Source organism: Danio rerio, chromosome 15 (genome assembly GCF_049306965.1).
Source record: "Danio rerio strain Tuebingen ecotype United States chromosome 15, GRCz12tu, whole genome shotgun sequence".
NCBI classification, from domain to species: domain Eukaryota; kingdom Metazoa; phylum Chordata; class Actinopteri; order Cypriniformes; family Danionidae; genus Danio; species Danio rerio.
In genome coordinates, this window is record NC_133190.1 from 45,093,405 (window position 1) to 45,121,155 (window position 27,751).

A 27,751-nucleotide genomic window follows, 5' to 3' on the forward strand; every position below is an offset into this window, starting at 1 on the left:
ACAGTTTGAAAATGAAAGTCAGTGACTCAGTGCAAACCAACAACTTCAGTCACTCAGCCTATGTTCTTTTAACAAAGTTATATAGGTTAAATATGTATTATTACAATATTTCCCCTACCATTTTATTAGGGGAGCGCCCGACCCTCCCACACTCTAAAAAATAACTCAAGAGGTCTGTTACCACTACATAGTTTAATACACTATTGTAACTCAAAAATTCTAAAATGCTGATTAGATTAAAACTTTTAAGGAGCCAAAATAACTTAATTAAGTTTTCAAAACAGGTAAATCTTGATAATTACATCAATTTAAAAATGCGGCTTATTTAAAGGTAAATATATCTGTCAGTTACTTTAAAACAATATTTAACTTGTAGCAAACCAACAAAATTGGGGTGATAACTTAATTTCTCCACACTAATGGAGTTGTTTTGTATTTTTAAGTCCACACACTGATGTTTTTTTGTTTGATAATATGGGACAGAACATGTTTTGGTTTTGTAAAAAAAAGGAAACCCGTGGTTTAATACAAATAAAATATTACCGCAAAACAAAAATGTTGTTGTTAAATGTATTTCTTACAAGCATGAACAGTAAATTCAAAAACAAACCAAAAATTCAACAATTTCAGCTACTTAATCTATTTGAGGTTCTAAACTTGAAAACATGCATGTAATTAAGTACATAACATTTGTTTTCAGTTTTAATTTAAAATACTTATTTTGAGTACTCGACTTAAAAATCATCGTTTTTTGCTATGTGAAAATGCCTCTGATTGAGGAGGAAAAGACTTGGCTAACATAATAAAGTTTGTTGTCTGAACCTCATTTTGTTAGATGTTGTCGTAACTTGAATATATTAATGCAAACTGTTGCGTTAATTTTTGTTTTGCTTTGTCTAAACAATATTTTAAGAGTGCAACAGCTTTCCCCGCCACCCTTGAAGTCAAGTTAATTTTATTTTATATATATAGCGCCAGATCACGTCTACTTTTAATAAACAAGCTAAATAGCCGTATGTTATATCTTATTTACACAACAGCATGTGATTTCTGTCTCTAAATGATCATGCGATTACAAATTTCTGCTCTCTGAATAGCGCATGGTGGAGTTCTACATAGCCACACCATGCTGTATGGGAATGAGAATGCGCGCCACATCTGACAGGACCGAAGCCGTATGTGCGCTTTCGTATATTATGCATGCCTACAGCATCCACCACAAAGGAAAATGATGCATGGGGGCGTCACAGCAGCTAAAACATATACAGATGCAGTGCAACCTGTTTACAGTTTATTGGTGCGACTCGCGCGAGTGATGCGCTCTCTTTGTTGCAAGTGCAGCCATTGTATTTCCAGTGTTTTGAGCTGCTGTGATGTGAACAGAGTGTTCACCCCTATCTAGGCGTCTCATTCAACCTTATGACCTCTCCCGGAAGCTCCGCGAGTCTCTTGCAAATTTATACTGTCTGCGTGATCACTATTACGCCCCAAGTCTAGGGGAAAACAACATGGGCATAATAAACGAAAAAACAAATGTATTGGGGTGGTGGATTTCCCAAACAAGACAAAAACTTAATACAAAAGATCCCCTTTTGTCGACAACCAAACTAGGACACTAAGGGTGCTTTCACACCTACACTTTTGTTTCGGAACGTATCTCCTTTGCCCAGTTAGCGCGGTTCGATTGGCATATGTGAACAGGGCAATCGCGCTCTGTTCCGCGCCAAAGTAATCGCTCTGAGATCACTTGAATAAGGTGGTCTCGGCTCGATTGAAACGAACCCTGGAGCGGATCGATTGCAGTGAGAAAGCGATCCGATCCGAGCGCGGTTATATCACAGTGTTTTATGGATATGTAATAGGCTTACGGCTATATGAAGAGAGAATTATGAGTATGTCAGGAAGTTTCGCGAGTCTCCGGATGCCCGCAAACGAGTGATGATCTCCCGGTAATCCCGCGTCTCCCTCCCGGTCCTCAAATAGGCATCGTCGCGCACCCTTCTCACCCCTCCCCACCGCGTCTCTGCTCAGACACGTCACGCGCGCGCACCCTGTCAATCACCACCAAACCACCACCTCTCCTGACAGCTGACCGGGACGCTGCAAAATAAACCCTGACACTCTGACTAATGTAAGGAGAGTTTACTCGCACGTGACTTGTTTTAGCTCTTTTGGTCCGATTATAAACTTTGCAGTGTGAAAGCGAACCACTCAAAGAGCAAAGAGCAACAATGTAACATTTGTAATCTCTGTTTCGGAACAACTGAATCGATACACAGGTGTGAAAGCACCGTAAGTTGAGAGTATATGAATAGATTTATTATAGGAAAGAATAGTGATTATAAATGAGCATCTCTTCAGGGTGGCCACAGGCCAAAATAACAAACAAAAGAATCTACAAAGTAAATGAACTAAATTACCTATAAATATTTCAAGAAAAATACAGAAAGCTTACCTTCCTCTACACATAAACATAGTCAAAAGTAATCAAATAAATAGGAAGGCCACCCCTACTGGCTCAAACTCTCAAAAGAAGGTGAACGTATGAACAATGGTACTAAATTGAATGTTGGTCGTCGGCCCGAGGGGTAAGAGAAATCCAGGAGCTCCACTCCCAGCAACGATTGCAACACAAATGAGCTCCCCGAACCCTGCCGGAAGCTCCTTTTTATACAGGCCTCCGAGACCAGCAGCCAATCAGAACACGAAATCACGCCGAAATGGGAACCTATGGGGTAACAGAAAAAACAACAACAAGGCGGGACAAAGAAAGAGACACAAGCAATACGCAATAAAAATAAATAAATAAAATAAATAAATAAATACACTTTTGTTATAACAATCCCCAAAAATGAGTTAAAATACTTCACTTCCTAATCTGCAATTGCCTCTCTGGATATACCACTAACTGTACTCAAAAAAAAAAAAAAAAAACTAATACTAATACTTTCCTTCTTAGACTTTACAGACCTGAAACTTGCCTATAGCACTTATTCATTGTTGCTCTTATAGTTGTGTAAATTGCTTCCTTGTCCTCATTTGTAAGTCGCTTTGGATAAAAACGTCTGCTTAATGACTAAATGTAAATGTAAATACCCGGAAATCATGGCAACAAGAGTTAATGAGCAAGAGAACATATCATGAGAGGCACAATGCATGATGTTACTCAGCCTTTTCTAACTTTTTTGGCCTCAAACACAGAAATTTGTTTGAAGTACACTGGAACATATAGGCATATAGACACTACGCTAAAACCACACCCACTCTCAGGAAAATGGTCATCTCTCAACAACTGTCAAACATCACTATAACCTGACTGGATGCTTCTGATGCAACCTCTAGTAACGTTCGCTTAATTGGCTTTATACAACCATACATGTTTGAGTGTGCACAGCATTGCATCATCAAGCCACCTTTTTAGCCACGCCCCAAAAAATCCTTAACACAGAATTGGTGGAAAACCTCATAACAGTTGAACTCCACAATTCAGTATAGATTAGTCTTGTAATGTCTTGTACATACCTGTAATGTGTATTCAACAATACATTTCCAGCATTTATTAAGTGTTTATAATCAATTCTCAGACTTCTCTTTACTCAGACAAGCCTTTTTCTGGCATATTATGTTTTATTTTTGCTGATTAATCATTCCTCAGATCATTCTAATGTAATATATTTCTTAGTATTGGGAGTTTGTTGTGGTTTTCAGGAACTTTGGGTGGATACAGTACATACATTTAGACACGATTAAATAAATCAGTGAGACTGAGACATAATACAAACAACATAAAATTATGCATATAAATCATAATGAAAATTGTGTAAATGTGCAAACTCTCAGAAATAAAGGTACAGGATCTGGGGCAGTACCTTTTCAAAAGATACATATTTGTACCCAAAGAATCCACAGTGGTACCTCAAAGGTACATACTAGTACCCAACTGTACCCAAGAAGTTCCTTTGAAATACTATTATTGACCCTTTAAGCCTGATTTATACTTCTGCGTCAGGTAACTGGCGTAACCCACTGCGCATGCAACGCGCGTGGCTGTGCATTTATACTTCTGCGTGCTGTCTCTGTTGGTCTGCATTAACACTTCCGAAACGCTAGTTGGCAGTGAGGTGTAAATGTTCCTCTGTGTCGAGTTTCTTCTCTGCTTTTTTGCTTTTCCTGAACACTTCCGGGATGTACAAGTGGCTCAAACTCGCTCATTTTGAGGCAGGAACCGGCGGACGTGCAACAACTTTAACTATGAGGTAAACACAAAACAAAACTTTCCATCCGGAGCTCCTTCATGGGACTCCACACTTGTAAACAATCGCTCGCACCATTCGCGCAGCTCCCGGTCCCGCCCAGACTCGTCAGCGCTACCAAGCCGACCAAACACAGAGCTTACGCTACGCGTCGTTGCGACGTGTAGTTACATTTTTTGAGAGGTGCACGTCAGTGACGGCCACGGCGAAGGGCTATGTGTCAGCACCGTAGCATACGCCAGCGTTTGACGCAAAAGTATAAATCAGCCTTTAGGGACAAATTGGTACCTTTTGAAAAGGGACTGCCCCAGTGACAGTTCCTGTACTCTTATTTCTAGGATTGTGCATTAAAGACTATATGAATAACTATATAAATCAAATGTTTAATCATAATTAATAAGGATTAATGACATCCAACATAAAAGTTTGTTTTGTGTATTTCTATTAAAATGTGTACTGTGCATATAAACAAAATATGAACAACTAAATAACTAAATAAACAGCATTACTAAAGGCGATACTCTTTTCAGTAACGATTAAGACAAGGCAAGGTTATTTATATAGCACATTTCATACACAGTGGCAATTTAAAGTGCTTTACATAAACAAGATTAAAAGAAACAAGTAAAATAAAAATAAAAAGGAATAATAAAAATTAGTAAAAAAAACCCCATAAAAACAGGTAAAATGTGATATAAAAGAATGAGTAATCAAGCGAAGTACTGTTTCCCCCGTTACAACGTCATTGTCGTTACTGACAATAAAATGTGTGTTAGTAAAATTGAGAACACACATGCATGCTTATATTTGAAAAAAAGTTTATTTATATTTCAACATAAACTCATTCTGAAAATCCCTATATACATTTCTGGAGATTGCGAATTATGTAGCCATGTAGGTACGTATGGCTGCATTTCAACTTTAAAACGAATGCTACGGGGCAGTATGGCAGTGTTTCTTTTAGCGCTTACCAGCTTGAAGCTTGGCTGAAGCATATGGACGGCTTTCGCGCTGTTACCAGTTTGTTCAGTTAACTCGCCATGTACGTTGGCGGACTTGAGAGGCTAAGAGGAGTTGACCACGACAATGGGGTTCGAGTCTGGTGAAGAACAGTTTCAGAAAGCAGGTAAAACAAAAACATAAGCAAAAAAATAAATAAACAAGTAAATAACAGGGTGAGAATGTAGTAAATGTGTTCAGCTTTTCTTTTTCTGGATTGCTTTTGGATTTTTTCAGGAAAACTGTCGGTTGGGTTTAGGAAAGGCGTTGGGTTTGTCAAATGGTGCTTTTGAAAACACTATTGGTTGGGTTTAGAGAATGAAAATGGGGGATCAGTTGATTGGTCAGTTAGTCAGTCATTCAGTCTGTCATTCATTCACTCTACAGCGGCCTCTGGTTGATTTATGTGAGAACAGCAGGCACGAATGGCACTCGCAAGAAAAAAGTGAGATCTGAAAAAGCATACACAGCGCCCTCTAGTGGACTTACGTGAGAACAGCAGGCGCGAATGGCACTCACGAGAGAAATTTGAGATCTGAAAAAGCATACACAGCGCCCTCTGGTGGATTTACTTGAGAACAGCAGGCGCGAATAACACACGAGAGAACTTCGAGATCTGAAAAAGCGTACACAGCGGCCTCTAGTGGATTAGCGAAAACAAAAACTCCAATAAAATGTAGCTCCTGGGACATATTTGGCACTCTCCAGAAATGTATATAGCGGTACATTTTCAGAATGAGCTTCGGTTGTTATATTTAGAAATAAATTATATGTGATACAAATTATATATGAACGTAAATATCTATGTAACAAAATTGATTTGCATCACATATCACATAGATATGATAATTAACACAATAATTATTAATACATAATACACATGCATATTTTATGTCAAAATAAATTTTTATTTTGGATGTGGTTAATCACAATTAATTTTTGCCCAGCACTAATAAAGTTTTTAATTAATAAGCATTGTATCTGTAACTGAAGGATGCTGGCAACGGAGTTGGGGGTCCACGTGCAGTTTATTAACCAGAGAATGATCAGGCAGGCAGCAGTCAAACAGGTGCAAACAGTATAGGGGTAATCCAGAAGCATAGTCAAAGTCACAGACGAAGAGGTTGATACAGACGGCAAACAACATACACAAGAAAACAAGGCTAAGATCAAACACAGAAAGACTTAAAGAATTGCTTTGTGATATTACAGATGAACAGTTAACAAGACTCAGCCAAGTGTGTGTGTGTGCAAGTGTGGTGTATAAATAGTCTTTGTAATAAGTCCTTGATCGGCTTCCAACTGTGTGTAATCATCAGAGAACCGGAACAGGTGTGTGTGTGAGTTGCGTGATGGGAAATGTAGTTCATAAAGTGACAGAATTGTAGTCCGGGTGTAGTCTAGGTGTGTGTTCACCAGCGATCCAGGCTTGCAGATTGTGACAGTATCTATATATTTTAGGAAGGACTAACACATTAACAGAACTGTTTTGGTTATTATAAGCATAAAAGCAGGTAGCAATTGATGTGCTAGTTATTTACGATGGATATCGCCTGAGGAAAAACCTGTTTTTATGTTTAGATGTTCTAGTGCACAGAGATGTGTGGCGTCTGCCTGAGGGTCAAGTGTTGAGTTGTTGATGTTATTATATTATGGTATTATGTTATAGAACTGAGTCTGTCATGTTTAGTGTTAGTGATTGGCTGTTTTTTTAGAGCATGTAAAAGTGTGTCCCTGTCTGAAAATGAAATGCCCTCTCATTCAGTGTGTGTTGTGGCGACGGCTGTGTCTAGAGCTTTCCGTCTCTGGGTTAAAGCAGTCTCCGTCTGGCCCCGGGCGTCTGCTGCTCTGTATGCAAAGCAGATCGCAGATCACATGATCCTAAACACTGTAGCCACTGCCTGCCGTCCCAGAATACCTACTCAAGGTGTGTGCGTGTGTGTGTGTGTGTGCTGAAATTGCCAGGCTCGTCATCATTGACGTCTGCGTCTCTCTCTTCCTTCGGTTCTGGTGCTATGACAACAACACCACTGCCTCTACCAATCACACCTCTATCTTCACTCAGACATATGCGTGCTCTTCTGTCCAAATATTCACATTTAACCTCTTCGGAATGGTACTGTGGCAAATAATAGGTGTTCTTTGTAGAGGTCAGGGATAATGTGTTGTAGCAAGTCGTGATGGGTGATTACTGAAAATATGGGTTATGTTTATAGGTGAAAATATATAGTTTGGGGAAAACTAAATGTATACATTTTCATATTTATATTTGTTGCAGGACTATATTTTCATATTTATATATGTTGCAGGACTATATTTTCATATTTATATGTGTTGCAGGACTATATTTTCATATTTATATATGTTGCAGGACTATATTTTCATATTTATATGTGTTGCAGGACTATATTTTCATATTTATATGTGTTGCAGGACTATATTTTCATATTTATATATGTTGCAGGACTATATTTTCATATTTATATGTGTTGCAGGACTATATTTTCATATTTATATATGTTGCAGGACTATATTTTCATATTTATATGTGTTGCAGGACTATATTTTCATATTTATATATGTTGCAGGACTATATTTTCATATTTATATGTGTTGCAGGACTATATTTTCATATTTATATGTGTTGCAGGACTATATTTTCATATTTATATATGTTGCAGGACTATATTTTCATATTTATATGTGTTGCAGGACTATAGTTTCATATTTATATATGTTGCAGGACTATATTTTCATATTTATGTGTGTTGCAGGACTATATTTTCATATTTATATATGTTGCAGGACTATATTTTCATATTTATATATGTTGCAGGACTATATTTTCATATGTATATGTGTTGCAGGACTATAGTTTGGGGAAAAATAAATGTATACATTTTCATATTTGTACAAGTTGCAGGAGTCTACAGGATGCTTTACAATATTATATTTGTGCAAATACATTAGATTAGTCAGCGCTTAAGCCACACTCTGAACTATTCTAACAAAATAGGAAAACTGTCCAAAAATTAGTAGCCCAGTTTTAAACGTAGGCGAATAATCAAGAGAAACTAAAATCAAAAAACATTTTTAGTGTTTTATTAGTGTTTCCTTTTGGATTTTTTTCAAGTTGTGGCGGCAGGCCTTTTTTACACAAATCTACCAACTACCTGTGGCGTTATTTCAATGACAAATGTCGTGAGCGCAGTATTACAAGTCGAGATCGCATTTATATAATAGCCTACGAGCATGCAGATCTCTTTGCTTGCACGCCAATTTCCTCTGCTCGTGCACAAAACTTCTTGCACGCCCCCTCAGATATACACTGCTCAAGCGCAGATCTTCTTGGGCGCTCTTAAATAAACGCTGCTGAAGTGCGATTTAGTGCGTTTGTGTAACAAGTGTGTCTCCAACACTTATTAGATTTGCTAGGAATATTTATGAATGTCTCCAATAGACCTACAGAGCGATATTTATGAGTCCTGAAGTAACGGCTATACATCATGTTTGACGTTTGGCCTCACGCATCCCGCACCTGTCAGTCAGTCAGTCAGTCAATCAGCACATAACCTTAAAGTGTTAAACAAATAACGCACAGCACTACTATGCTAACAGAAAAGATTGCGCTGTTATAATTCATTTACTTTTTAATATGTTTTGGTACGATTATCACCCGCTATTAAAAAAAAAAAAAACACTACTGAATGTTTTGAATAAAAAGCTGTAGGATTGTGGGATCAATTTTGGCGTGGCGCCTTGCCATGGAAGAATGAATGTAGCGGAAACCATATATATATATATATATATATATATATATATATATATATATATATATATATATATATATATATATATAAGTGCACCCCTCACGAATCTATCTTTTAAATTTATATTTTTAATAGGAAGCAATACAATATTATTTTTTGTGCATATACATTAGATTAGTCAGTACTGAAGAAAAATCTGGAGCTTATCTAACAAACGGTCCAATACACCCAAATTTATGTTATAGAAAAATATTAAATACAAATTTTAAAAAAGGGGAAAAATCAAGAGAAGCAAAAAAAGAGAAAAGTTTTGTTTAAATTCTGTGGGTTTTAACATTTTTTGCAAGGTTTAGCTTGGATTTATTTGTATTATCTTTAAATTTATAAATATGTTTGGTGACTAAAATATTATTTTCATTAATATATCTGTTTAATAAATCTGTTTTGTTTAAATGCACCAAAATACATTGCCCATATTCACTGAGAAATGGATCAAAATATTCATTTTCAAATTGGGGTGTACTCAACATCGCATTTACACAAGAATTCAAACCCGCCTCTCTGAAGTGCAGGCTCCGCCCACTCCTCACACCCAGTCACCAGAGCTCCACCCACAACTGAGGAACTTTTCTGACAAAGAATTTCACACTAGAGCACATTTTACAGGAGAGTAAAAAAGTTATGGTGACTAAAATATTATTTTCATTAATATATCTGTTTAATAAATCTGTTTTGTTTAAATGCACCAAAATACATAGCCCATATTCACTGAGAAATGGATCAAAATATTCATTTTCAAAATGGGGTGTACTCAATTATGCTGAGCACTGTATATAATACATTCCTACAGTATTATAATGACATCAAATTATATATTTATAAAATGTGAAACCAACAGTTTTGTATTAATTAAAAAAACATATGTCTAAGGGTAGAACTTTGATTTATATTTTAACATATTAATACCAAAGTAAAAAAAAAAAAAACATTCATTGCTGTAGTATACAGCAACACTGAGAATAATGTTAACACGAAAAAAGAACACAAAAAGATATAACTATCCAAAACAAACAAACAAACAAAATTAAATTGTCAAGACACATGATAGAAATGAAGACTATAAATCATAAAGAAGTCCAAATATTACAATTACAAAAGTCCCTAAATGAAGCTTATTTAAAATAACAACTTTTTTACTCTCCTTTAAAATGTGCTCTGGTGTGAAATTCTTTGTCAGAAAAGTTCCTCAGCTGTGGGTGGAGCTCTGGTGAATAGGTGTGAGGAGTGGGCGGAGTCTGCACTTCAGAGAGGCGGGTTTGAATTCTTGTGTAAATGCGATGCTCTCCGCAGGCTCATTATAGCAGAGCCGTTCAGACAGACCACAAGCATTCCTGCTCCCGATCTCACAGTCGATCCCGGACACAAGGAAAGGGGGAAGGGGAAGGTGTGTGGGAGAAGGGGAGGAGGAAGAAGGACACAGCCTCCCGTCTCAAGCTGTTTCAGTTCCCGCTCGCTCACGTGGGAGTCGGTATGTTTTGGTGTTTGAGGAGGAATGTAGACGGCACTGCAGGATACATGAGGTTTTAGAGAGGACGCATGTCAGCGGGACACACGATCGCCTTCTGGGAAACAAGGTGAGACGTTTGTGTGCCTGTTTGGTGTGGCGGCGTCTTTGGGCTTGTGTTGATGCTGTTTGGTGGAAGAGACTTGGTATTAGCTGAAGACCTCCAGAATATTTGTTCCCCAATTTCTTTTTAACGGAGAGAAGATTTTTCCAATACATTTCTAAACATAATAGTTTTAATAACTTATTTCTAATAACTGATTTATTTTGTCTCTGCCATGATGACAGTAAATAATATTTGAGTAGATATTCTTCAGGATACTAGTATTCAACTTAAAGTGACATTTAAAGGCTAAATTGGTTTAATTTGGCAATGTACAGTAATTAGGCGGGTCAGTGTATAACTGGTTTATTCTGTAGACCAGTGGTTCTCAAACTATGGTACGTGTACCACTGCTGGTACACATGTTTCTTTCTAGTGGTACGCGTAGGAATGAAATGTCATGTACATGCTACACACATTTCAAAATTTATCAAAAATGATGTATATGATATGTTATATATTACATATAGCCTATATTTCTAAGCTAATCTGCCACAATTTTTAACTGTGCAAAGTTGTAGCTGCTTTACTGGGCCTACTTCGCTACTGTGTTTCAATACTGCTCATTTTGGTGGAGTGACAATTATTTTCTGAGGTGGTACTTGATGAAAAAAGTTTGAGAACCACTGCTGTAGACAGTTGGAAACAAATAATGCTTAAAGAGGCTAATGATATTGACCTTCAGATGTTTTTTTAAAAAAAAACTGCTTTTATCCTAGCCCAAATAAAACAAATAAGACTTTCTCCAGGAGAAAAAAAAATATTATAGGAATTACTGTGAAAATTCCTTGCTTTGTCTGGAAATATTTGAAAAAGAAAATAAAAATTCACAGAAGAGAATTTTGAATTCGACTATAGAGAAAAGGATTTCTTACATTACAACAGCGCTGTCTGTCTGTATGCATGACTTTGTTTGAGAAGCTTGTTCAGAGAAGCTTTTTGACTTGCTAAATGAGGGTTTGCATTGGTAAAACGTTAATATCATTGCATATTTTATGTTGGTTTTTATGCTCTGAATATGTGGTTTTGTATTGTTGCACTTCTTTTTCTTTAGGTCAGATTTCTTAACTTTAGGTTTATACCTCTAGGGGTTTCATGAATCAGATATATCTGTATTGTCATGTAATTTAGCAAATAGATATATAAACAATGGATGCTTTTAAACAAAGCAATTTTAATATATTTTAAATAGAATCAAATCTTTGTTTTTGTTCACTTAATTTCACTCAAAAAACACAAAATTATTCACTCAAAATTAGTTTAATCACTCAGAATTTTTAAAAAATATGTCAAATATTTGTACTTTTTTTTCTTTTAATTCCTCATGGCAATTTTCTGCTCGGACAGTATTTATTAAATTTATAGATGTTAATTCTAAAATATTAAATAATGTACTGTAAGAATAGTATTCTTCATGATTTAATTTTTATAAAACATTTGAATCAAGTTAGAATAAAAACATATTAGATTGTTATAGTTTATAGTATTACATTAATAAAAGTTGTTTAATCAAGTGTAAACTATCTTTATAATATTATTACAACTCTTAATACACTAGGTGGGAATAACTTGATAAGTCTGAATCATGTTGAATATTGTATAATCTTTATCAGAACACTGAATGTGATGAAAAATACTTGTGATTTTCTGATATATAACATATACATTGTACAGACATATCTGTTCACCCTAAATTTAAATGTAATACTCTGCCAAAATCTACTGTTTAATAGAATTATATGGAAAGTTCCTTTATATTAATGGAGTACATTGTGCCCTATTTTCCCTTTGTGTGTTTGAAGCGTGCTTGTTTGAGCACATTCTTTTTGGAGTTAAAAGCCGTTTTAAACCTCTGAAAGATTTGCGTTGAATTCCTGGTGATGCTCTACATGGAAATATGATCCTGTTGAAAACCTAATAGTCCTATTGTGAACTAAATGTCCTTCAGACCCACTTGTTGTTATGTTGGAATTCCAGATTTCAGATCAAAAATATGGAAAATTCTTTCTAATAGGATTTCTTTGACATGTATGTGTTATATTTTGATTAAAATCTTTTTTTTGTTGCTTAACTATAACATGTTGTTTATTGTTAATTACATGCTGAAAAAACAACAGATATTTTAAAGATTGCTATGGTCTTGTGGTCTTAAATGCTAATTGAACTGGTAGTTAATGACCGGACATCAACACACAAACCTGGGTTTATAAAGACTTCATTCATTTATTTATTTTCATTCGGCTTATTTATTAGGGGTCACCACAGTGGTATGAACCGCCAACTATTCCAGCATATGTTTTGCACAGTGGATGTCTTTCTTCAACCATTTATGTGTTATATTTGGATTATTGGATCTGGATTAACATTTTTAAAGTATTGTATTCATAAAAATGTGTTACAATTAACACTTGATAATGTTAAGTTGTATGAGATATTATGTGAACTGAAAAAAGGAAAACATACTGGTGTTTTGAATCCAATTATGCATTAACTTTACAGATATGTTCAAAATATGGTTTTGGATTTTAATTTGAATTAAAATCTTTGTTGTTTTTCAAAATAAGTTTTTAAGTTGCTCAATTCTAACCTGTTGCATATCATCAATTACATCCTGCAAGAATGATGGATAATTAAAAGCCCATCTTGTGTCCTAAATGCTAATTGGTAGTTAATGACCAACATCAACACACAACCCTTTATTTATAAAATTCTTTATCAGAACACTGAAAAAAGGGAAAAAAATACTGATAATTTACTGTTAGGACACTATTTAAAAGTTTACAGACTGTTAACCCTAAAATAAACATAATAAACTGCAAAACAAAGCATATCTTTCATGATTTTTCAACATAAATATTCATAAAAATGTGTTAAAATTGCATTATTATGTGTTAAAATTGCATTAAATTGAGTCTTGTTTAATATTATGTACTCTTTATTGAAACGCTAAAATTTAGAAAACACTGGTAATTTGAATCAGATTATCTATTAATTGTATAGATATGTTCAAAATATGACTAATACTTTCCATCAGGATTTTTTGACCATCTATGTGTACTATTTGGGATAAAATAGTTGTTTTTCAGAAATAGTTGTTGTTTTATAGTTGCTCAACTCTAACCTGTTGCATATGATCTATTACATCCTAAAAAAATAACAAATATTTAGAAGTTTGTTATCATCTTATGGTCCTAAATGCTAATTAAACTGAACCAAACGTCAACACAGACCTGGGTTTATAAAGATTTATAGAATCTTAATCAGAGCACTGGAAAAAAAGGGAAAAAATACTGATAAGTTACAGCTCGGATACTGATTTACAGACTTATCTGTTAACCCTAAAATACAGTGTACATTTTTTAGTTTTTATTACAATTGAAGTATTGTATTCATAAAAATGATTTACAATTAAAACTTCTTAAATTTGAGTCTTTTTAGATATTATGTGCTCTGAAAAAAGGAAAACTTGCTGGTAATTTGAATTAAATAAGGTATTAATTTTACAGATATGTTCAAAATATGGCTAACACTTTCCAACAGGATTTCTTCAACTGTTTAAGTGTTATATTTGGATGAAAATATTTATTGTTTTTCAAAGTAAGTTTTTAATTTGCTCATTTCTAAGCTGTTGCATATTATAAGTTACATCCTGAAAAAAATGCAGAATAGTTAAAAGATTGTCATCATCTTGTGGTCTGAAATGCTTATTGAACTGGTAGTTAATGACAGACCATCAACACACGAATAAGGGTTTATAAAAGGGGGTCCGCGGGATCTTAAAAAGCATTAAAAGTTAATAACTCAGTTATGAGAAAATTAAGGCCCTTAAAGGGTATTAAAACGTTTAAATCTCTTTTTTATGAAGTCTTAAGTTTTGGTCAAGCGTTGTCCAAAGTATTTGACTCCAAAAAAAAAGCAAAAATATATATTTATTTTCCTCCTAATGTTAACAATAGCGTGCTCGATCCACAAGATTGTTTCAGGCCGGTTCATGTCCGGTCAACTCCTCCGTTCGGGAGATGTCACGTAATTTGCGACAAACGCGGGAAGGAGATGTGACGCTCTCCACATTAAGCGAAACCATAGAACAGACGGCAAAATGTAAGTACTCCTGGTTGGAGAAAGACGTGTTTAAACAGTGGCTAAAGCCTGTCGCTGAAAACAACAGCTTAATTTATTCTTTCAAGCTTTGTTTCTTCCGAAATTATCAGAGTTTTGTTGAATGGTTGTGCTCCATTTACCTACAACTGTTTAAGTTAAAGGTTTGATACTGATTAAAACCATTAAAAGTGGCGACGAGGTCTTAAAATATGTTGAGAAGGTCTTTAAAAGTCTTAAAAAGTTTTAAGTCTTAAAAAGGTATTGAAATTACCTTTAGGATTTCTACATTTACCCTGTATAAAGACTTGCAAACGTCTTTATCAGAAATCTGAAAAAACAAGTGGTGCTCGCTGCAGAGCCATTTGGGCGAGCTGAGCTCCAGCGAGGGGGAGCTTGAGCTTGAGCTCCACCTTTTTTGCACTTCTTCTACGAGTGATGTCACTGGGGGTAGGGTTAGGGGTGGGGTTGGTGTACGCATTAAAACAGCTTACAGGAGGCAGAGCGAGAGCTCATGCTCCCCCTCGCTGGAGCTCAGCTCTGCTCAAATGGCTCTGCAGCGAGCACCCTCTCTGAAAAAAAGGACAAAATACTGATATAGGACACTTATGTGTGAATTTTTACTGACTTAAAATTTACAGACTGTTAACCCTAAATTAAAACATAGTAAACTACAAAATAAAGTGTATCTTTCATGATTTTGCAACATTTAAATTCATAAAAGAAATATGTTACAATTTATTGTTTGGGAATAAATCGATAAATCTGAGTCTTGCTGTGTATTATGAACTCTTTATTGGAAAACATACTAGTGATTTAAATCAAATTATCTATTAACTCTGCAGATATGTGCAAAATATGGCTAATACTTTCCATTTATGTGTTAAATTTGGAGTAAAATCTTTGTTGTTTATTTAAAACAAGTTGCTCAACTCTAACCTGTTGCATATCATCAGTTACATCCTGCAAGAATGACAGATATTTAAAATCTTGTCATGCGGACCTAAATGCTAATTAAACTGGTTGTTAATGACCGAACGTCAATGCTCAAATATGGCTGTCAGACAGTGTAAACAGAATGACAAAGCTCCTGTTATTGTGTATAAGATGATGAATTGCAAATGCGCGAGTGGGTCAGAGTCAAGGAGAATCCCCTCTGAGCGCGTCCTGGTGTGAAGGACTTTAGTGGGTCTGAATGCATTGGCTCTGAGCCCCCTGTGAATGGCCTGAGAAAAGGGGAAGGCAGAGAGACAGGGGGAATCTCTCATCTGCGGCTATACAGATGGAAATGAATCAGCCATCCGCAGTCGGCCAGGACAGGAGGTCAGCGCTGGTGGACACAGCTGTGAAGAGCATTGCATCACACTGACAGCCATTACAGGATGCATATGGAGAGAGAGAGAGATCATGTGGAAAAAAATAACATAACAGCTAGTCTGAGTCACGAAACATGGGCTGGATTTAAAGGGGTAGTTCATACAAAAATGTATATTAGGGGGCTGTTCACGCAAAATGTGTTTTTTTTTCTTTAAAATGTGCTACTTTTCTATTGTCTTTGATACTAAACGCGTGCTTGATTGACGTGTGTAACTGTTACACTTGTGTCTTTTAAAACTAGGGGTGTCAAAATTAATTGTTTCTTCGGTGCACCGCGATGCAGACATTGACAATTCGGTATCGGTTCAGTAATAATCATAACCGCTTATTATGTACTGACGTCATTTATCTCCTATGCGCTCTGTCGTGAGGAAGGTGAGCGCGAGTATTTTCAACACTCAGCCAACTCAGGGCCGGCCCGTGGCATAGGCACCATAGGCATTTACTAAGGGCGCTGTACATCCAGGGGGGCGCCAGAAATGAGACACACATTCAGTTATAGACGGCAATAACTCAAAAACCTCTTACCCTAAAAACATCTAAAGTGTGTTTCCTACAAAAAGACAAAGCTGGTTATGTTTCACAGCTGTCTTTCTTTTTTTTTTTGCTCGACATTACGAGCACTGCTCCGTTTAAGCCATCGCAATATATGATAATATGTGTTTAGCCGGGAGAGCTCACGCTGAGAGGAGCTCTCAGTAAGGGACCGTCGGAAAAGTGCTTCTTTTTTTCGTTTTTTTTTCCGTTTTTCTGCTCCGCTCAGCGCGAGCTCTCCCTGTTGCGAGGGCTTAAGTGTGCGCGTATGTGTGTGTGTGTGTTTGTTTGGTGCTGTCTATGTTTGTGTATGTGTTTGAATGAGAGACTGTGTGGTGCTGTGTGTCTCTGTGTTTATACAGACAGCATGTTATAGCCTCCCCCCAAAAATATAACACTGTATATAGAAAGCATCGGCAATGCACCGTGATGCATCGAGATATGGAATTGAACCGAATCGAAGGCATGATAATCGTAACCGAACCAAACCGTGAGACCTGTATAGGTTCACACGTCTGTTTAAAACCCTGCACACACTTAGAGATGCTATGTCAAGTTAAAAGATCTTCAACTTTCACACGCAGCTCAGCTCATCACTGTCAGTTCCACAGCAGTGGACCAATCAGAAGAGCTCGGAGGCAGGGACGGCATTGCATGTTTCTGTTTACAGTGGCTGTGTCCGGATATGCTTGGCTTTTTTTTTTCAAACCTATTCCAGCGTTATGGATGTGACATTTGCTTTAAGAAGTTAAAACAAAAATTCACATAGAAAGTATATGTTACCATTATATAAACTCAGGCTTATTGTGAAAACGTACCCTTGTATACATTTCTGGAGAGTGCGAATTATGTAGCCAGAGCTATGTTTTGCGGCATTTAAAACCTTTCAAATGAACGCTAGGGGGCAGTATGATGCCACCATGGCTTCTGTTTTTTTTCCCGCTTCCAGCTGACTGCTTACCTCTGTGTAGACGACTTTTTCGCTTCTACCAGTTTTCCCAGTGGCTCACTGTGTATGTTGGCGTACTTGAGATGCAGAGGAGATGATCGTGACGACAGGGTTAGAGTCCGACAAAGAATGGTTCCAGATAGCAGATAAAACAAAAGGCAAAAAAAAAACAACAACAAGTAAATAACAGGGTGAGAACATGTCAAGATCTGAAAACCTGGTAAAAATAAACCAGCCGCGAGGGCTTTTATTTTTCTGGATTGCTTTTGAAAACACTGGTTGAGTTTAGGGAAGGGGGTGATCGGGTCTATGGGTATATTTGAAGACACTATTAGTTGGGTTTAGAGAAGGGGGTGGGTGGGGTTATCGATCAGTCAGTCGACCGCAGCTTCTGGTGGATTTACGTGAGAACAGCAGGCGTGATAGGCACTCGCGAGAGAAATTTGAGATCTGAAAAAGCGTTAACAGATCTCCAGAAATGTATAATGGGGTACGTACCAATAATGAGCCTGGGTTGCATTATATGGAAACGTCTGTTTATATTTTCCAAAGCAACTAACCTCCGAGTTATGGTATCCATCCAAAAAATATTAATCTGTAAACAGTTTCCATATTTGAAATGAGGAAAATATACATGCTTTATGGATGTGACCAAAAAAGTATGCGAGTTTACAGTATACAACAAACTTTGTCGTAATCCTGTGATTTAAACTGCACAAGCTAAAAGAAATAATGCTAATCAAAAGGATAAGCGTTGTCTCTCTATAGAACAAACATGATTTTATTTTATTTTACATTTTTGCATTTATGAGAGAAAAAGCTTGGTTATGGATGTGACATCTGTCATTGTGGATGTGGCAGATGTGAAATTGACACTTGTGTGACTTTGGCAAACCAAAAATAATCATTTGAATTTTTTTTTAGTATTTTACAGTTCTGTAACACAAACAAAAAAATTGGAAAGGGTTTCGCTATTTTGGTGAAAAACAAATTTCACGATTTTGGTGTTTTTAGAAGCAAAGATGTGTTCGGTCGAATGTGTCTTTGCCTCAAAAATGCAAGCTGCGGCACTCAGAATTAGGTTTAAAAAAGCAAAAGAGTGCAAGGTCCATGTGACGAGATTTTATTAATGTGATGTAATAATGATAAGGGCATCCGCTGCGTAAAAACGTGCTGGATAAGTTGGTGGTTCATTCCGCTGTGGCGACCCTGGATTAATAAAGGGACTGAGCCGAAAAGAAAATGAATGAATAATGATCAATAACAAACCCATTAGAAATGGCAACACAATATTTTATGTTGAGCACTTGAAGATTGAATCATATAACTCAGGATATCAGGACAAAGGCACAATGAGCGCTTCCTCTGCCATGATATAACGCTAAATAAAACAGTTGTCGTGCCTATATATGCCTCATGCCTATTATCATGCCTACTATAAACAAAAGCTTGCAGTGGTTGCCACCACTTCGAGCTCTTCTAATTGGTCCTCTGCTTTCGAAAGAAAAGCCAGATTTATAACAGTTACTATGTTAATCTCATTGGACGTCCAGCGTTCTCCAGCCTCCGACGTCTAGACTGCAGCTCTGCACAAGACGTTTGGCCATTGTAGAAATGGTCATGCCCAACTGAGCCAGGTTTCTTGTGAGGTTTTTTAATTCTTCACTTTCGCCAATTGGTGAAGTTTTTTCCTTGCCTCTGTCGCCACTGGCTTGCATGGTTCGGGATCTGTAGAGCTGTGCATCAATGGATTTGTTTTTGAGTGTTTGAACTTTCAGCAGTGAATATTAAAACACCTTTACCAGCCTGGGCACGGTTCGGATAGCATAGTGTGAGTACGCCCTTAGCTATAATAACTATTAGTGAGAATCGTTTGTTTTAGCTATAGCTTTATATTTGTTTCTTGTGATTTGTATTGTTCAACACATTGGTCAACATTTGGAAGGGTATAATAGTGCTATATAAATAGAATTGACATTGATTTTCTTTCATATATGTTTTAACAAAAACTTGATTAATAATAATATGTATTTTACAGCACACTAAGCTTTGTTCAGTGCACAATGTTTTATTATTTGGACAGACGATTATGGCATTTATAAAATAGAAATGTAAAAGGGGAATTTGCTAAATATTCTTGACTATAAACAGAAGCATTGAAAACAATGTCAGCTTTGAGGAACTAATGCTTTGTTTTGACCTGCATGCAGTTCTGTTTTCATAATCTTCATACAGGAACCAACAATCAAGTCAACAAAAGTTTGATTGTTATTTAGCTGCGCACGAGTGGAGAACTAAACCGCTTTAATATGCTTTTTTCTTCTTCTCTTGAAAGCAATTGATTGAAATAGTTTGCCTCTTTACTCCGGGGGACACACTGACTTTGATAATTAAAAATGAGGCTAGAGAACGTGAGTTTCATAAATCCAGATCACTTTCATTGGGCTTTGATGTGGTCATTGCCTCTGGGTTGCGTTTCCTGTACTCGGTGTTGTTAATTAACTCTCCTGGATTGGTTCTAGGGGGGTTCAGAACCAGATAGTATCTGATCCTGCACTTAAACACTGTTTTCTAAACAGATCCCTCAGAGTTTTATGACTTACAGGTCATTCCAGGAATATTTGCTTGTCAACAGGATGGAGTGATGTGTTCGCTCAGGCAGAACTGATAGTAGTGTTTAAAGACGGGGAATCCCTTTTATCTGAGCACATCTCAGATTTCATGCCAACACGCTTTGCTCTAGTTCTGCTCTGTATCCTAGTTTGCTGCATTTTTATGCAACATAGGCAGCATTCTGATCTACTGTATGTATAGGAAACCCTGCAACTCAAATGATAGTTGGGCATTTGTATACATTTATTAGTTTTCCTGTGAATAGAAATATGTTGTTTATTTGTTTAAAATATTTCTATCTTATGTATCATTTGAATTTTATTCTTGTTTTTTTTTTTTATTTATACACTCGCCGGCCACTTTATTAGGTACACCTATCCTACTGCTTGTTAGCGCAAATTTCTTATCAGCCAATCAGATGGCAGCAACTCAATGAATTTAGGCATGTAGACATGGTCAAGATGATCTGCTGCAGTTCAAACCGAGCATCAGAATGGGGAAGAAAGGTGATTTAAATGACTTTGAACATGGCATGGTTGGTGCTAGACAGGCTGGTTTGAGTATTTCAGAAACTGCTGATCTACTGGGATTTTCACGCTCAGCCATCTCTAGGGTTTACAGAGAATGCTCCAAAAAAGAGAAAACATCAATTGAGCGGCAGTTCTGTGGGCGCAAATGCCTTGATGATGCCAGAGGTCAGAGGAGAATGGCCAGACTAGTTCCAGCCGATAGAAAGGCAACAGTTACTCAAAAACCACTCTTTACTATCGAGGTCTGCAGAAGGGCATCTCTGAACACGTCCAACCTTGAGGTGGATGGGCTACAGCAGCAGAAGATCACACCGGGTGGCCTCCATAGCCACCAGATCTCAATCCAATAGAGCACCTTAGGGATATGGTGGAACGGGAGATTTGCATCATGGATGTGCAGCCGACAAATCTGAAGCAGTTGCGTGATGCTATCATGACAATATGGACCAAAATCCCTGAGGAATGTTTCCAGTATCTTGTTGAGTCAATGCCAAGAAGGATTAAGGCACTTCTGAAGGCAAAATGGGGTCCAACAAGGTACTAGTAAGGTGTTCCTAATAAAGTGGCCGGTGAGTGTATATGATATTTTTATTCATAGATAGATAGATAGATAGATAGATAGATAGATAGATAGATAGATAGATAGATAGATAGATAGATAGATTTGATTGCAGCCAAATTAAAACAAGTCTTCTCCAGAAAAAAGATAATAGGTAATAAATATTTATTAGCATGTAAAATGTGTTAATAGTTTTGTAACTACTAGAAATTCAATTATAGTGGTTTTCCAGTATATATTATACTTGTATTATCAGTTTATACAATTTTATTATTAACATAAAATTTAAATTTAGACTTCACAATACAACTTTTTTTTCCAATAATTAATTATTTACTTTGTCTAATATTATTTGAATTAATCATTTTATTTATACATTCATTCATTCATTTTCTTGTTGGCTTAGTCTCTTAATTAATCCAGGGTTGCCACAGCAGAATGAACTGCCAACTTATCCAGCATGTTTCTGGGAAACATCCACACACACTCATTCACATTCATACGCTACGGACAATTTAGCCTACCCAATTCACCTGTACCGCATGTCTTTGGACTGTGGGGGACACTGGAGCACCCAGAGGAAATCCATGCGAACACAGGGAGAACATGCAAACTCCACACAGAAATGCCAACTGACCCAACCGAGGCTTGAACTAGCGACCTTCTTGCTGTGAGGCAAGAGCACTACCTATTGAGCCACTGCGTTGCCTTTTATTTTTACATTTTAAGCAGTTTTTAATTAGAAATATAAAACGTATTTATTTGTTTTATAACAACACTTTACATGTCTTTAATTTCAGTACTTTTTAAAAAAAATTATTTGTATTTGATTTAATATATATTTTATATAAGTTTTTTATGCAAATATGAAATGAATGTAACAGTCACTAGTTTTATGATATCTGTTTACAATAAACACTTGACTACAGGTTATTGCACTGCATTGTGGGATTGCCTTTACACTGACAAAAAACTTTTGCTGCTTGTTCAAACTACTTATTTATTGTGAATTAGAACAACACACTTTTTAATGTTTTTTTGACAACTTAATTGTTTTATATTAAGTCCACTTAAATTTTTAAGACAAATTCAATCAGCTTAATTGATTTGTGTTGGGGCAACTTGAAGGAATTGTGTGGAGCCCAGCATTGTTTGCAGTGAATGCCTTTGAGGATTTGCCTCCTATGTTAATGGTGCATTTAAAGACACTGTCAGTGTAAGCAGCTCACAACGTCTTGTCTCACTAAGTTTGTGTTCTTCTTAATGTGGCCTATAATTCCCCGTTTACCCAGAATGCATCAAAACACCCAATCCTTACCTGTTCCGCCCTCTGGTTTGATGAGTGATTTAATTAAAGGGTTATTATCTCAGGCAGCTGTTTTAAAGTGCTCGTCTATGTTGTCTAACCCCAAGACAGGTGGTTTGGGTAGACATGGGTAGTTTGTTCTTGATCTCCAGCACACACACACAGAGAGAGAGAGAAACAGGGGCTGTTATTGTGCTGGAGTCGGGTGGAAATGAAAGGCCTGTGATCGCAGCTCTGAGCGAGTAAACTCATTTCATCACGGCTTTGTGTAGTCATGTGTGTCTGAATCCCGTCTCGTTCCGCTCGGCTGCACGGCACGGGGAACAGGGGCGCTGGAGAGACCCTGGGGTCCGCTGGAGGCTTCCACACGGGGAAAACTGAGATAACGGGAGGCAGAGACTTTCTGGAAACTGGATTTGGTTAATCTGTTTTTTCGGTGTATCACACTGGGGCTCAGGTAATCAGAGGTGCACATGCCGTCGCGTGTCCTTCACGAACTGGAAAAGTGTCTCGGTCTATCCTCTGAAAGTTTGGTGTTGGCCATTTGTTGATTTGAGTGTTGGTTTTGAGTGACCTACTTGGTCAAAGTGGGTTTTAATACATAGTAGCACTGTTACATCCTTTCGTTATGTTTTAAAGGTCGAGGGGGACCAAAAGGGAAAACATTAAGCCAGCTGTAATTATTGTCGCCATTTGTGCTACATGAGGAACAGCAAATCTTTGCGAATGTCAATTTCTACTTTATAAACCTTCTCAGAACATCATTCTTTTTTTTTTTTTTTTCACAGTCGCTGAAAACTGACGTGCATGGGTCAGAGCTGCTCGATTCCGATCACGATTATTTTGGTCATAATTGTAATCAAGATTATTCAAAACGATTATCAGTTGAAGTCAAAATTATTCGCCCTTCTGTACATTTTTTATATATAAATATTTCTCAAATGATGTTTAACAGAGGAATTTTTCACAGTATTTCCTATAATATTTTTTCTTCTGGAGAAAGGCTTATTTGTTTTATTTCAGCTAGAATAAATGCAGGTTTAAATATTTTGAAACCTATTTTAATAGCTCTATTTTATAAGCCCCTTTAATATATATATATATATATATATATATATATATATATATATATATATATATATATATATATATTTATAATTGTCTGCAGAAGAAACTACTGTTATTCAATGACTTGCCTAATTACACTAATTAAGTCTTTGAATGGCACTCAATATTAGTATCTTGAAAAATATCTAGTAAAATATAATATACTGTCAACATAGCAAAGATAAAAAAAATGAGTTATTAAATCTGTTATGTTTAAACTGTGCTTTAAGCATCTTTACTGTTAGAAAAAAGCTTCAGCTACAAAAGTCCTTCAGTCAAGAGCAGTGAGGGATTTTCTACTTTTGTTGGATTAATAATAAAAACAGTCGGCGGCAGCAGGAATATTGCGGCTCTGATATGGTTTCTCTTTCGCATGTCTTTTGATTCTCAACTTGTTTGTTTAGACAAATGAGGGTTAATATGAATTATCACTAAACACCATGCTCTGAAAAAAATGTGCATGTATTTGACAATTAAAGCGGTCACAATAAGATGGCGTTGGATGTGTGTGCTCTGCTCGTCTCGAGCCTGTCCGAGGCTAAGCATGTCGCGCACACAGATCATGTGCTCTTTCGCGCTTTTAAAAATATGAATGATGCACATCCCGTGCTGCTAAAGTTAAATTACAGCACATGCTTTTAGTCATTTTCACATGGAACTGAGCTTTGCAGAGCCACAACTGTGTACAACTGGAAAGGGGGCAGTATATGATGGAATAATCGTTTATCTCGATCAATGGTTTTTCATAATCGTTAGAAGCCAAAATCGAAATCGAAACCAGATTTTCCATTAATTGCACAGCCCTAGCAGGGCTTGACATTAACTTTTTTGATCACCAGCCACTGTGGCTAGTAGCTTTCCAACATTACTAGCCACTCTGTATTTTCACTAGCCACAATTTTGTTGTTGGGAAAATATATTTTATACACATAAATATGACTTAGACATGCTAAAATTACTTGATTTAGAGTTTGCGTTATCTCCACATGCCTCCTCATTTCATTTTACTTTTTGTGTGTCATGTATGAGCTTCAATAATCATGAGCAAATGGGTCATGGTTTCATGGTATTACAGATATAATTAATTTCACATAATTTTCAGAGCTCAAAATGAGGAATTTACCAAATTTATTTGACCACACCAAACATAAACAATTATTTATTTCTTGGCCACAAATTTTAAATGTGCCAAAAGAAGCAAAATATAGCTGTATACTATAGTTTTTATTTAACAAAGCATATGCACAGTAATCTGTCCTGGCTAAAGGTCACTGATCACCAGTTAACTACACATAAATGGAGAGTTAATCTCATATTAAAGCAATGTTATTGTGGAAAAAAAAGATAATTAAACCATATTAATGCAAAAGAAAGCAGGTGAAAAACACACCATGTGATAATAAAAGGATGATCACACACACACACACGGTCAACATTAGACCTATAAATAATCTTTTCAAATAACAGTTAAAGTGAAAGCAACTGGTTCTGCTTACTAAAAGACATATCTGGAACTCTGTTCATCACTTTTTGTAGAGTCTATTTGAAAGAGAACCGATCACGTCAGTTGTGTTTCTAGGCACAGTTGCGTCACGCAAAGAAATGGGAGAGCGCACACGTTAAGCAATCAAGCCGTTAAGCTGTTAGCGTGAGTGATTATCCTCTCATTTGGTATTCACCTGCTTTCTTTTGCTTGCGCAAACGCATTTACTTTAGTCTGTCATGTTGCTTCTCAATTTTAAGATTGCCTTTGCATGCATATTGGACCATCCTTATTGTTGAACCCTGCTTTTAAGAAATATTATCTGGGAAAATATTTTCAACCAGCCAAAGTGGCTAGTGGGAGTGTCTGTCTTACCCACCTCCGCTGAAATGTCTGCATTTGGCGGGTGTTAATGTCAAGCCCTGCTGACATGAATATTTGGCTTTATATGTTTATATAAGTGTAATTAAAAGTACATTCTAAAAATGCTGGATTACTTCAACCCAAATTGGGTAAATTATAGACAAACCAAAACTCAGGGTAAAATTCAGTCCTATAAATGTAATTAAAAAAAAAATAACCCAGCTGTTGGTTTTTGTCCATATTTTGCCCAAAGTTGCATTGAAATAACCCAGAATGTTTAGTGTAGGTGAAAGTTATACCAACATTATTATAACCTTTCCACAATATTTTTACAACCTAAATTTCTTACACTTTTTTTTTACACTAAAATAATTACTTGAGTTGTGTTAACCCAGCCTTGGGTCAAATATGGACAAACCAAAAGTTAAGTAAAATTTTTCAATTACATTTAAATATATTTTAACCCAATGGTTGAGTTTATCCATATTTAATCAGATGTTGAGTCATAACAACCCAGCATTTGATTTGTTTCTCTGCAATAATAATAATCTTTTGCTACTAATATTGAAAACTGCAGTGTCATAGTTTTGCGAAGTGAGATGCTGATAATATTGCTGTTAGTACTTTAACACTTTAACCCAGCAGTTTCCCTCCCTTTTTAATTTGTTCGGTATTTGAGCTCACACAGTGACCCATTTCATGTGTAAACATGTAGCGCAGGGCCGTTTAAACCGTTACAGTAATTGCTGCTAACGCTTATAGAGCCAGAGTGTTGTTTTCACATGCAGATTTCTTCTGAAAGGCCAGTCATGTGGCTTCACTCTTCCTCTGGGCTTCACGTGAACTTTACCTTCTTTTGTTTGCTTCTTAAAGGCACGTGTAAACAGCACAGAATGGTTGCTTGAAGTTGAACCTTTAGCATGTTGAAAGGTGGATTCTGGGGCTTGTTTCTAAGTCACATACTGGATATAAAATAGAGAGACTGGATTAAGATAGTAGCTACTTAAACTACCTAATATAATTGTTATTTTTTATTTTTCAGATGCACTCTCAAAAGTATTTTTCTAAATTGTGTATATGGACCATGTTGAGGGATGTAAACAATAGGGCTGTGCGATTAATCAAAATCGAAACGCAATCACAATTTGAAACATTGCAATTTGTTAATCGCAAGAGGCTGCGATCTGAAATGTATATGTACTAGTTAATTTCCTCCTCGTAGAGCAAATGCATGAGTGCTGGTGTCCTGACATTTCATCCTACCAACAATTTTTTTATCAGTTCTGAGGTTGGGTCTAAGGTAGGTTAGGGCGATTATCCGCTCGTTAAGTGTGACGTCACGCAAAGCGGCTTCCAGGTCCAAGCGCTCTATTCAACTGAATGGGGAGACTCATGAAATGGTAATAATAAACGTTGACAAAGCGATTTAAGGCTTTTGAAAATCACGATCGCAGTATATATGTCCATGCCTAATATCCGATGGCCAGAAAGTGATTATTTTTTTATGAATTGTTACATTTTTCGTATTTGTTATGCAGCAAGCCCAGAGATAGTTGTGTACACTATGATTTTATATAAAATTAACTTTAATGTGTGATAAAATAAAACGTGATCATAAACAAATGATTTCTCCACTCAAATAAGTGGCGGCTTGGACCCGGAAACAGTATTACATACGTCACAAACACGTCACCACTTAACAAGCGGATTACAGCTTCATATCACTTTACTGCACATTTACACTGGTAGCAAAATCTGATGGCTTGTTTATTGCATCATAAAAATGATGCTACCTACTTTTTAAAAGGGAGGTAGGACAATCTGACAAGGTAGGACAAATCGACAGAACACCTGTTGTGTGTGACAGCCTAACTAGCCAATTGAGTGAGTACACTTCTGTTCTGCTCAATCAGAATTGGGCAACCGAACTACGCCCACAATTAAAAACAAAACAAAACAGCAAAGCGCTGACAAGTGGGATTATGTCATCTGCTGCTTCAAAAGCATTATTTGAAAAATGAATACCAAAGAAAAACAGCATTTGCAATATGAATAGAATGAATTTGGTTAGAATAGAATAAGATGAATATAATATTTTGGTTTCAAAGTCACAGACACCGAACAGAAACAGGTAATTTTTAAA

The 27,751-nt window shown here is 36.4% G+C and overlaps 2 protein-coding genes across 8 annotated transcripts in view; one reads left to right on the forward strand and one right to left on the reverse strand.

The window, feature by feature from the left end:
• farsb (phenylalanyl-tRNA synthetase subunit beta) overlaps nucleotides 1-27,751 on the reverse strand; it is a 168,036-nt gene that overhangs the window by 122,211 nt on the left and 18,074 nt on the right. The window lies entirely within an intron of this gene.
• Nucleotides 1-27,751, forward strand: part of tiam1b (TIAM Rac1 associated GEF 1b) — a 209,110-nt gene that overhangs the window by 36,903 nt on the left and 144,456 nt on the right. For 3 of the 7 annotated variants that reach the window (XR_012391062.1, XR_012391060.1, XM_009291942.5), the window contains exon 1: nucleotides 10,377-10,656. The exons of the other annotated variants lie outside the window; for them this stretch is intronic. The gene's annotated coding sequence lies outside the window, so the exon portion shown is untranslated. Of the gene's footprint in view, nucleotides 1-10,376; nucleotides 10,657-27,751 lie in introns of those variants that run through there. 7 annotated transcript variants of the gene reach the window in all.